This window comes from Alosa alosa, chromosome 17 (assembly GCF_017589495.1).
Source record: "Alosa alosa isolate M-15738 ecotype Scorff River chromosome 17, AALO_Geno_1.1, whole genome shotgun sequence".
Taxonomy (NCBI): Eukaryota; Metazoa; Chordata; class Actinopteri; order Clupeiformes; family Clupeidae; genus Alosa; species Alosa alosa.
In genome coordinates, this window is record NC_063205.1 from 26773423 (window position 1) to 26786100 (window position 12678).

General features: G+C 37.4%; 3 non-coding genes across 3 annotated transcripts; all 3 read left to right on the plus strand.

Moving 5' to 3' along the window:
- The first annotated feature begins 8385 nt into the window (after window positions 1–8385).
- Window positions 8386–8501, plus strand: LOC125311105. Its single transcript, XR_007196433.1, has one exon. It is a non-coding gene; the product is annotated as a U5 spliceosomal RNA (small nuclear RNA).
- A 902-nt stretch (window positions 8502–9403) lies between these two features.
- Window positions 9404–9519, plus strand: LOC125311108. The gene has a single exon (XR_007196435.1). It is a non-coding gene; the product is annotated as a U5 spliceosomal RNA (small nuclear RNA).
- Window positions 9520–10594: 1075 nt separating this feature from the next.
- LOC125311107 lies at window positions 10595–10710 on the plus strand. The gene has a single exon (XR_007196434.1). It is a non-coding gene; the product is annotated as a U5 spliceosomal RNA (small nuclear RNA).
- The last annotated feature ends 1968 nt before the right edge of the window (window positions 10711–12678 follow it).

The window sequence follows — 12678 nt, forward strand, 5'->3', positions numbered from 1 at the left end:
TATGCAGCCCTTGCCACTTAATCTACTAAACCCTCTTCTACTGCACTTTTACTCCCCATTAATGCACAAATAGGCTGACACCAGACATAATTTCACTGCATTTCTTACTTCCAGTAACTATATGCATGTGACAATAAACTTCCTTGTATCCTTGTATCCTTGTATCCTTGTATAAACATACTGTATATTAACATAAAAAGCAAAACAAACTTTTGGAAACAGTTGGCAGGAGTCATAGTTGATAACAACTGACAGTTGAAATGTCTGAACAGTTAAATAGTTGAGTAGTTTAAATAGTTAAATGATTTAATAGTGAATTATTGTAGTGAGGACATTTATTTTGAAACAGTTGTGGGCAGAGGAAATTTTCTTGTTCTGGCTCTCTTAAGACTACAGATTCTGTTCAACTGTAGTCTTAAGAGAGCCAGATTGTATGCTTAAAGCCTGAGACAGAGTATATAGTTTAAAAGTTGAATGTAGATAGTGTAATGGATGTTGATAGACAGAAAGTTGAATGGATGTTGATAGGCAGATTGTTTAATGGATGTTGGTGGATAGTTTAATGGGTGGATGAGTGAATGAGTGAATGGTTTGAAGAGGAAGAATGGATAGAAAGTTGGATGGAATGTGCCTTATATCCTTGTAGAATGGAGAGACACAGAGAGAGTTGGCCTAGTTGAGCAAAAAACAGTTGATACAGGTGCAATCAGTTTAACTGGCCCTTTGATGGGTCCTAGTTGAGCAGTTGGAAGTTGATACAGGTGCAAATCAAGTTAATTAGCCCATTGTGATGTCATCAGCCCATGTTAAGTCTATGAGGAAAAATAAGCTTGTTTTTTATTAATATCTCAAAAAGTATAAAGTTTACAAAAGTGAAAAATACATTCCCCACGTGTCCTTTTCAAGACCTACGTTACAAAGTTTGAACGAAGTTTCTACGTTAAACGGTTAAAGCTGAATTAGACGCAGAAATTTGGTGGGAAGAATAAGAAGAAGAAGAAGAAGAAGAAGACTTCGGATAACAGAACAGTGAATTTTCATGCACTGTAATTATTCCCGGGCCATCGTCTGTTAATTTGCTGCGCAATTGGTCAAGGAGCCGCGGACAGAAAAAGAAAACAAACATTTCTGCAATTAGTAGGAAATACTTGTTAATTTGGTGTCATCAAACATAGAGGCAAAGAATTAAGTCGTGGTATGAGCGTTTATTCAATGCATGCGTGTGCACGTTGGTAGCAAAGCTAAGCTTCAACCTAAGGCTATTCAACTAGAAAACGCAATTCCAGGGAATTACCAGTGCATGAAAATGCAAAACATATGGTGTGAAATATATTGTTGAAACAGATGATGTGTTAATTGGCAACCAACATGATGAGGTTTAATATAGTTCAAATGACTGAACTAGGTAGATGAGGTTTAATATAGTTGGAATGACTGAACAGATAGGTGGATAGTTTAAAAGGTTAAATTATTTGTTAGGTAGATGAGGTTTAATATAGTTGGAATGACTGGACAGTTAAATAGGTGGATAGTTTAAATGGTTAAATTATTTGCTAGGTAGATGAGGTTTAATATAGTTGGAATGACTGAACAGTTAAATAGGTGGATAGTTTAAAAGGTTAAATTATTTGCTAGGTAGACAAAGTTTAATATAGTTGGAATGACTGGACAGTTAAATAGGTGGATAGTTTAAATGGTTAAATTATTTGCTAGGTAGATGAGGTTTAATATAGTTGGAATGACTGAACTAGGTAGACGAGGTTTAATATAGTTGGACTGACTGAACAGTCAAATAGGTGGATAGTTTAAAAGGTTAACCTGAGAAACTGATATGGTGCAGGTGGCCTGGCCACCTGGCCTAGGATTCTAATTGCTTAACGGCAGTCTTAATAGAGCCATATTGTATGCTTAAAGCCTGAGACAGAGTATATAGTTTAAAAGTTAAATGTAGATAGTGTAATGGATGTTGATAGACAGAAAGTTGAATGGATGTTGATAGGCAGATTGTTTAATGGATGTTGATGGATAGTTTAATGGGTGGATGAGTGAATGGTTTGAAGAGGATGAATGGATAGAAAGTTGGATGAAATGTGTCTTATATCCTTGTAGAATGGAGAAACACAGAGAGAGTTGGTCTAGTTCAGTAGAAAGCAGTTGATACAGGTGCAATCAGTTGAACTGATTCTTTGATGGGGCCTAGATGAGCAGCTGGAAGATGATACAGGTGCAAATCAAGTTAATTAGTCCATTGTGATGTCATCAGCCCATGTTAAGTCTATGGGGACATTTTGAGTAGTTTTTAATTAATAGTTTAAAAAGTATAAAAGTTACAAAGATGAAAAATACAAAGCCGCCATGTCCTAAGTAAGACCTACGCAACGCAGTTTGAATTAAGTTTCTACGTTAAACGGTTGAAGCTGCATTAACTGCGTTAGAAGAAGAAAAACAACTAGAAAAGCATTTCCTGAAGGAAATACAGTGCATGAAAATGCAAAAATATGATATAAAATATCATAAAGAGTAAAAACAAACTATATTGGTTGCTAGATAGATTAGGTTTAATATAGTTGGAATGACTGAACAGTTAAATAGGTGGATAGTTTAAATGGTTAAATTATTTAGGTAGATAGTTGACGATAACTGACAGTTAGAATGGCTCTAATGTTTGCTAACAGTTATGCTAACTATGTTAACAAAGATAATAATGATAACCAAGTTACTATGCTAACTAACATGCTAACAATGTTAAAATGTTAACTATGCTAACCATATGACTTAGCTAACCTAGCTAATCATTTTTATTAGTTATGCTAACTATTCTAACTAACATGCTAACATGTTAATTATGCTAACCATGTGACTTAGCTAACTTCGCTAATCATTTTTAACAGTTATGCTAACTATGCTAACTAACATGCTAACTATGCTAACCATGTGACTTAGCTAACTTCGCTAATCATTTTTAGCAATTATGCTAACTATGCTAACTAGCATGCTAACATGTTAGCATGCTAACTATGCTAACCATGTGACTTAGCTAACTTAGCTAATCATTTTTAGCAGTTATGCTAACTATGCTAACTAGCATGCTAACATGCTAGCATGCTAACTATGTTAACCATGTTAACAGTTTTGCTAAAAATGCTAACAATATTAGCAATGCTAACATGCTAACTATGCTAACCATGCTAACTAGCTACAGTGGGTAGGAGTCATAGTTGATGATAAGTAACAGTTACAATGGCTGAACAGTTAAAAAGTTCAGTAGTTTAAAGGGTTAAATTGTTTAACAGTGAAATATTGTAGTGAGGACTTTTATTTTGAAACCATTTTTGGCAGAGGAAGCAGTTGAACAGGATGTGTAGTCTTAATAGGGCCAGTTTGTATGCTTAAAGCCTGAGAATGGCAGTTGGGACAGGTGGCCTGAACACCTGCCATAGGATTCTAATTTCTTAACGGCTCTATTGTGATGTCATCAGCCCATGTTAAGTCTATGGGGAAATTTTGAACAGTTTTTAATTAATAGTTTAAAAAGTATAAAAGTTACAAAGCTGAAAAATACATAGCACTCTTGTCCTAAGTAAGACCTACGTAACATAGTTTGAATGAAGTTTCTACGTTAAACGGTTGAAGCTGCATTAAATGCGTTAGAAGAAGAAGAATAAGAAGCCTAGGAAGAACAGTACAGTGCATTTTCATGCACTGTAATAAGAAGCCTAGGAAGAACAGTACAGTGCATTTTCATGCACTGTAATAAAATGCCTTGGAATAACAGTACAGTGCATTTTCATGCACTGTAATAAAAGGAAGCCTAGGAAGAACAGTACAGTGCATTTTCATGCACTGTAATGAATCGGATAACAGTACAGTGCATTTTCATGCACTGTAATAAGAAGAAGCCTAGGAAGAACAGTACAGTGCATTTTCATGCACTGTAATTATGAAACGGCATTTACAGTTTTTTCTGATTGCTTAAGCACATTTTTTGTAACTATGGCTTTTTTTGCAAAACTCTACACACAAATGGCAAAACCTCTCACCCAATCAGCAAAACATTGTAGTTCTCTTGCAAAAGCTAACACACCTCGCTTAACTCTTCACACCTTCGTTAAAAATGGTGTTTTCAGATCTAACAGTAAAACACAAGCCATCACAATAGTAAGCACACAATGTGCCAACAACACACTGATGGTATGAATAAAAACACATCTGGCTTTTTGCTTTCTCTGTGCACAAGGTAGACTATGTCAGTTTGAGGTCATACTTTTGTCATAGTTCTGTAAACATACAGGGATCCCAACTTCAAGTATTAGTGTTTATTTACACACATCAAAACAAACACAAGTGTGTTTTTCCAAGTCAAAACACAAAATATCATTTCACTGAGATAAAACAAATCAGTCTACATCGGGTCGTCTCTCTCAAAATTCTGTCTACATCACATGCAATGTCCTAGTCCAAGGCACCGGGAAAAATATATTCTGGAATGACGTATCCAGGCCTGACATGACAATATCCCCACATGTAGACTGTTTTTTGTCTGTTTTTTCTCTTCTCACTCTTCCTGCTCACTCCATCGTACCCATTTTACATTACCTGTGGCTTATTTATAGTGCTTAGGCTGATTGCAAAGTGAACTAATTATCTAAAACAGTTTTCACATGAGAAAGTGTGCCAGAGAGTTGGCAAAATAGTGTAAATAATAGCCATTGTGCCTACAGTTGTGCAAAGTGTGTGTTACAAAATTCCAAACTGAGTGCAAAGCAGTGTTTGTGCTTTTAGTTTTGCGAACTCAGTGAGTGGTTTTGCCATTTGTGTGTAGAGTTTTGCAAAAAAAGCCATAGTTACAAAAAATGTGTTTAAGCATTCAGAAAAAACTGTAATAGAACGACGTGGATTTATGCAACTTCCATAAAAAACAGAGCACAGACTATATAAAACACTGTTTGGCATTAAGTATTAAAGTCAGCTAAAAGCTATTAATTAGTCTTAGATTACGCATGATCTGATCCGCCATTTACCATTAACAAAAGCTGGTGATGTGTTTCCTGAATCCTTACATTCAGGCATTCAAATTAAATGTAATTAAATAGCATATAAATATTCTATCAGTGTATGATGCTTGCATGAGGGAAACATCCCAAAACAACGGCACCCATATAACTGCTGTTGTTTTGAGAAGTATTTCTCATGCAAGCATCATGCAACAATGCAAAAACAATGAAACTATTGTAGGCCTAATTATATTTTACATTAGTAAATGTGCATGTTTTCACAAACTTTTGTGAACAATCTTAGCACTTTAAACACTGACTGTTTTGAAGTGCACGTATAGCAATAGCCTATAGTATAAAAATAATAAAAATTGTGATATCATTATGATAATTTGATGGGGGTGGGTTAATGTAGGTGGGCCCTATGACCCCAAAGTATGCCTTGACTGGGCCTCAGGTCAAAGAAGTTTGAGAAAGGCTGATGTAGACGACAAAGCAGCAAGGAGGCATCATATGATCATTTAAACAAGTTTTATGACAAGGTCGGTGAGGATGGGAAAAATTGTACATTTCTGTGCAAACTTTGCCCGCACTTCAGTCACAGTCATTATTCATTTAATCATGAAATAAAATACAGTACACGTCTTGGTTCAATAGGTTACGTGCAGTCATTTTAATATGTTTTAATAAACATTGAACCAGTCCGGCCCTCGGCTTGTAGCAAATTTGTTTTTTTTTGGCCTTCTGTATTTGACTTTGACGTGTAGACCATTCGTTTTATTCTGTCGTTCAGGCCTTGTAAAGTGCCTATCCTTCTAGTGCAGTTTATATGAATTGAAGTTTGAAACGGGATGCATAGTCTGCTGGAGGTTTTTTTGCATGGTTGCAGAAGCAGGCACGTGGCTGTATTCTGCCCACGTTTGGATTACTCGTTGGAGTCGGACTGGACTGGAGGACTATCAGTAAAGGATTGCAGTTCCAGAAAAGGACATGATATAACCAAAGCTGGGAGGGGGAAAGGCAAAGGTAAGACCACCAAACATTGTATTTCAATCTGTGTGTTACAATGTAACATATTCCTGGTCTGAAGAGTATTAGTTTGTAGCCTATAACTTCATAGGGTTTGGCGTGTTTTGCCCTCCAGATGCTTGGTAGCTGTTATGTGATACAAACTGAGTTTCTAAGTTATTATCTTGTCAAATGGGATATGGTCATAACAACGTTGTTGAGATATTATTGTCACCGTTGGCGTTGACTTTCGGTGAAACCGTGTGGACCATTTATAGCTACTTTCAACATGTGCAAAGTAATCTGCCGTTAGCAGCTCAGCAGTGATGCGCTAAGTTAGCTCATTCACCTCTCAATAGCCTACATTTTAAACTCTTTGCACTCTTTGGTTGGTGTGTAAGCTATATAAGCATACAATTAATTGTCAATCAATCGCTTATCACACAAATAAGCAATGTCAGTTTTTGTAACTTATTTTCTGTTAGCTCGTCTGCCTTCGTTAGCATTTAGGCTACTTCAGTTTCTTTGAGCATCTCTTAAAATTCAGTGCCTTCTTGCCAGCCAGACTGATAGAGGCTGGAAATTGAATCATTTATTTACATTTTATATTTATTCAATTAGCAGATGCTCCAATTAAGCGACTTACAAAAAAATGAGGAACAGCCTAACTTTGAAGCTCTAGCAAGGCAGGTGGCTCCCTCACAGGCTGCAGGGACACTCATCAGTTAAAATTATCAATTGATTGGATTGCCTCATTAGATATATGGCTATGCCACTCTGAGCGCGCTCTATCCTGGAAGCTTCATACAATGTCTGAACAAGCCTGAACAAAGATAGCTGCCATTACATTTTCACTGCTGGTTCCTTTTATAGGCCTATAATTAAGTGTATGCAACATGTTTATAGCTTTACATCACACTCCATAAACATGCTTTGAAAGCCTAAACAAAAGTGCTATTAATGAAAAACAAACAGTTAGAATTTACATGTAATTCAGCTCCTTACTAAAGTCTCCATAGGCCTTGCTGTGTTATGTCTTAGTTGTATTTGCTTTAACTCTGTCATTATGTTTTCAGTCATTGCCGTGTCCTGTGGTGACATCAGGTCAGAAAATCTTGGGGTTGCAAATTTAGCCTATAACATGCACATTATTTTAGCCTACTTTCTACTTAATGCTGCTAATGAAAATGTAGTGGAGTAAAAGTATACATTTAATTTTAGATTTTAGACTTTTAACATGAAGTAAAAGTAAAAGTAGGAAGAAAAATAAAAAAGTAAAGTACAGATACATTCATACTTAAGTATATCTACTTTAAAGCAAAATGTGCGTCCGTTACCCGTTGCCCAGAGGCCATGGGATGATTGATTTAAATCTCACAATGTGGTTGATGGCCTACTGTGTTGAAAAGTCTACTGTTAATAGTGTGGATACTGTTCCAAAGACACCAAGTCCCACCAGCCAGACAGATACTGTGCATTTCTGTCGCATACGTTTTGTATCTACCTTTCACGGTCAGTTTTTGGCCTATTCGACTGCTCACACTAGAAGACTGCAGCCAAAGAAATCTGACATATAACCATCAGATATCCAATCAGATCAGATTGGATCTGTAATATTGTATAAGACAGGCATCATAGTAGGAACTTGTTTATATTAATGCTGGAGGTTTATCAGGTCAACTTTGTCAGTTTCTTGTCCCTTATGGCTATACTACGATACACTGCGCATGTCCGATTTCAGAGCACTGTTGGGCCTGTACTTTCTCCCTCTGCCTCCCCCTGGTGGCCGTCGTAGTCAGCACTATTCACTGTCTGCAACTGGGAACACTTTTTATCCTTTTTCCCGATTCCTTCAACGTACGGTTATTTACTCACTTGATTAGGCTATTCGTTGTATTGGTTGCAAGAAACTTGAGTCTAGCCCTGCATTGTGACTCGGGTTTGATTGGTAGGCCTGCTGTCAAGCGTGTACACGCACGGCTTTGTTTGCACAATGCACAATTTTTGTTTTACGGTATGTTTAACTGAGTTATAAATGACACAAATACACGTGGGAGCCTCCGATAATTTCAGTTATTTAGCTTACAATAAGCTATAACGTTAGATTTGTATGACTATCTTATCGTAACACGAGTGAGTCATTGAGAGATATAGGAAGTGGAGTTAGTTCCCAGAATGCATTGCAGAAATGTATACAATTGTGTTTAAAGCCTTGTTATCTGATCCATTTGTCGTGATATTTCGTATGAAGCACATATACACATAGAGCTTTTAAACTAATCATTACTAGTAGTTATAGATATGTAGCCTGATATTAGGTAGCCGTCATCGTGAAACGCACGTTCATTCATAGGTACCTCAGGTTGCACGTTCAGTAGGCAGTACACTCTGGGTTCTCTTCAGATCGTATAAATCTTTCGCCTTTTACTAAAGATTTCCGTGGAGAGGACCATTATGAGTTTTAATTAATTTTTTGATGCCCCGTCACCATACGGGGCTCCCTTTAGTTGTGAAATATTATCAACCGTTCTTATTGCGTTTCTCTTTATTCAAAGTTGACCAGTGTAGTAGATGTTATTCACGCTTTATAGTGATGTGCACCCTACGTGCCTCCTACTATATTTTTAAGTTGCATAGTTTCTCTCTTGGCGTTGATGATGATGATTGTTGGTTGTCAAGACGTGCCCTATATAGCCTTCTGTTTGGGACTAGACACTCATGTAGAAAGATGTTCCATGGTTAAGTCCCAGCCTACTTTGAACGTGACCATTTAGTAATATCTTAGTATAATGAATAAATGGATTGATGCCGGGTCTACTGTTTGTCTTGAGTAGGCTTTCTTCGTAAAACTACGTGAGGCTATGGGGTATTCTTTAAAACTATTGTCTGTGCCTGTACGCAACCAATGTACGCAACACGGAAGCTGGGTAAGCGGCGGTAACATTATGTACCCAGCATGCTGCGCGTAGTTAAAGAAGCCTTGACAAGACAGTGCATAGGACAAAAGAGGGCCCGGTCAAGACCAGCGATTTTTGCTTCTTTACAAGTTTATGATTTTCTTCATAGCGAAGAATATTTAGCCTTTTTGTATTTGTATTATTTTAACTGACTACATTAGGATATGTATTAGGTTTTTTTTTTCCAGCAATTATTCTCATGCAGAAAGGAGAAATGTGTGAAATTGTAGGCCAAGTATTATTGCATGTTCGTTGCGTAAGTACAAAGGATTGTTAAAAGAAAATCTATCGTGCTATTTCGTATGAAACACATGCACATTGAACTTTTAATATAGTCATTAGGCCTACTAGTAGTGATCGATGTGAAGCCTGATAGTAGGTAGCCGTCATCGTGAAACGCACGCTCATTCATAGGCACCTCAAATGGCACGTTCATCAGGCAGTACACTCTGGGTTCTCTTCAGATCGTATAAATCTTTCGCCTTTTACTAAAGATTTCCGTGGAGAGGACCATTATGAGTTTTAACTAATTTTTTGATGCCCTGCCACCGTGCGGGGCTTCCTATTCTTGTGAAATAACATTAAGTTTCTCGCGGTGTGTCACCTGTTGCCAGTAGTTACAAAGATTTAAATTATGTATTTCCTAGAAGTCGACGTGCGCATTTAGCAAGATAGTTCTCCGTGTTTCTGGCTTTGTTAAGTTGCATGGTCTTTCTCATGGCGTTGGTGATTGCTAGTCGACAAGACGTGCGCTATTTAGCCTTCTGTTTGGGACATGACAAGAAAGTTACTCGTCTGTGTACCCACATGTAGAAATATGTTTCATGGTCAAGTCCCAGTCTACTTTGCAACGTGAGAATTTAGTAATATCTTAGTCTAATAAATAAATGGATTGATTGCTGTTTGTCTTGAGTAAAACTAGGTAAGAGTCTATTCTTTAAAACCACCAAAACGGGCTCTGAAACTACTGTCTGCACGCAACACGGACGTTTGGAAAGCGGTTACATTATGTACCCAGCATGCTTCGCGTAGGCCTAGTTAAAGAAGTCTTGACAAGACAGTGCACAGGACAGAACAGGGTCCGGTCAAGACCAGCGACTTTCTCCAAGAACTCCTTTCTTCTCTTCAAGTTTATGATTCTTTGCATGACGAATATTTAGGCTGACTGTACGATTTCCGTTTAGAGGATCATTAAGATATAGGCCTACGGTATATTTTGTTGTCCTGCCATAGATGGGTTTCAATGTATCAAGTATTGCGTAAATTAAAACAAATGTATTTCATATGTTTCCTTCTCTTAGTAGTAGAAAAGTAGGCCTAGTGATTATAGCAATGGCAGTGGTGGTAGATGTGTTATTTTATTTGACTACATTAGGATATGTAGGTTTTCAGCCATTCTCATGCTGAAAGGAGAAATCTGTGAAATTGTAAGACTTATTGCATTCATAGTACAAAAAAATGTTAAATGAAAACCTTGTTATCTGATAAATCTGTTGTGATATTTCGTATGAAACACATGCACATTGAGCTTTTAACGTAATTATCGATGCGAAACCTGCTTGGATATTAGGTACCCGTCAGCGTGAAACGCACGTTCATTCATAGGGACCTCAGATGGCACAATGTTAAGGCAGTACACTCTGGGTTCTCTTCAGATCGTATAAATCTTTCGCCTTTTACTAAAGATTTCCGTGGAGAGGACCATTATGAGTTTTAATTAATTTTTTGATGCCCTGCCACTGTGCGGGGCTTCCTGTTCTTGTTGAATAATATGAGTTGTGTAGTTGCCTACGCTCTCCCTGCAGCTAATAGCTACAGTGATTGAAGTCATATTATCTTTAGAAATAACGTGCCTATTTAGCAAGATTGTTCTCCGTGTTTCTGGCTTTGTTAGGTTGCATGGTCTTCCTCTTGGCGTTGGTGATTGCTGGTATAGTCGACAAGACGTGCTATTTAGCCTTCTGTTTGGGATGTGACATGAATGTTACTCGTCTGTGTATAGCCTACCCACATGTAGAAAGATGTTTCATAATCAAGTCCAAGCCTACTTTGCAACGTGACCATTTAGTAATATCTTAGTCTAATAAATAAATGGATTGATTGCCAGGTCTACTGTTTGTCTTGAGTACTTAGTAAAACTACATAAGAGTCTTTAAAACTACCAAAACGGGCTCTGAAACTACTGTCTGCCCGCAACACGGACGTTTGGAAAGCGGTTACATTATGTACCCAGCATGCTTCGCGTAGGCCTAGTTAAAGAAGTCTTGACAAGACAGTGCACAGGACAGAACAGGGTCCGGTCAAGACCAGCGATTTTCTCCAAGAACTCCTTTCTTCTCTTAAAGTTTATGATTCTTTGCATGACGAATCTTTAGGCTGACCTTCATGTACGATTTCCGTGTAGAGGATCATTAAAATATACGGTATATTTTGTTTTCCTGCCATAGATGGGGTTCTTTCAATGTATCAAGTATTGCATTAATTAAAACAAATGTATTTCATATGTTTCCTTCTCTTAGTAGTAGAAAAGTAGGCCTATGATTATAGCAATGGCAGTGGTGGTAGTTGTGTCATTTTAAGTGACTAGGATATGTATTAGGTTTTCAGCAATTATTCTCATGAAGAATGTTGAAATTGTAAGACTTACTGCATTCATAATACAAAAGATTGTACACAAAGTAATTATATGCTGTTGAGTGGCTGGTACATTTTGGTAAATTTTCCCATTCATTTCTCAGTTGCTGGTAGATTTTAAAAAGTTTTAAAAAGTTACAAGTGCTGGAGCGGAAAGATTTGGTTTTCAAGGGCATATACATTTTAGAAAGTCTTTGTCTTGTGTTCTGATCAGTGATTGTGCAGCTTGTTCCATACGTTTTGATTCCATTCTATTTTATTTATGCAATTTTGGCTACTCTGTTAAAAAGTTCTAAGAACACATTTCTATGAACAACTGATTGGAGAGGCTACCCTGACAGTTACTAGGCTTGTTTTTCAGTTTTGCATTTGCACCATCAGTTAGAACGCTGAGATGACGTAACACATTGCACTTTCTTTTGTTTGGCTTTCCCCTTCAAATTTTTAATAGTGTGAAATGGGCCCTGTACATAACAAACATTACAAAGGTTATCCCTTTATGCAGCCCATTATAACATTGTCATGTCTGCTAAATGTTTCCTTACAATTTTGTAAATGTAAATGTTCCTACAATCTCCACCAAATATTTTTTTTGATATTCACGAGACAAAACAGTGTTTCAGAGGAGGATTTTGGTGTTTCAAGTTTACCCCAGGCCTCTTTAGTGCACAGCATACAAGGCCTCTACAATTCCAATTTTGACCAGTAGGAGGAAGCATTTACCAACAATGGCCGATTGAACCAGGCAGGTACAGAAATCCCCATTGCCGAGGCCAACGCAACAGCACAAACCTACTGAAAAAAATAAACATTAACGCTACAATACCAGAGCCGGTTGATAAAGCGTGGCGTTTATTCTAACTTATTCTTAAGTAAGCATGTAATTCACAAATTCGTGGAATTACATTCCAACTTTACCATTCACAGAAAGTACAGTTTGGCGTCGTGGCAAAAGTGAGTACAAACGGCACATTTACGACAGGTTTGCGCTACATAAATGTAGGCTATACCAGAGAATGTAGACGGGCTCTGGCTACACTGTAACTTTATCCGACTTTATCGGACCGATCAGAAAGTTGCTTTCC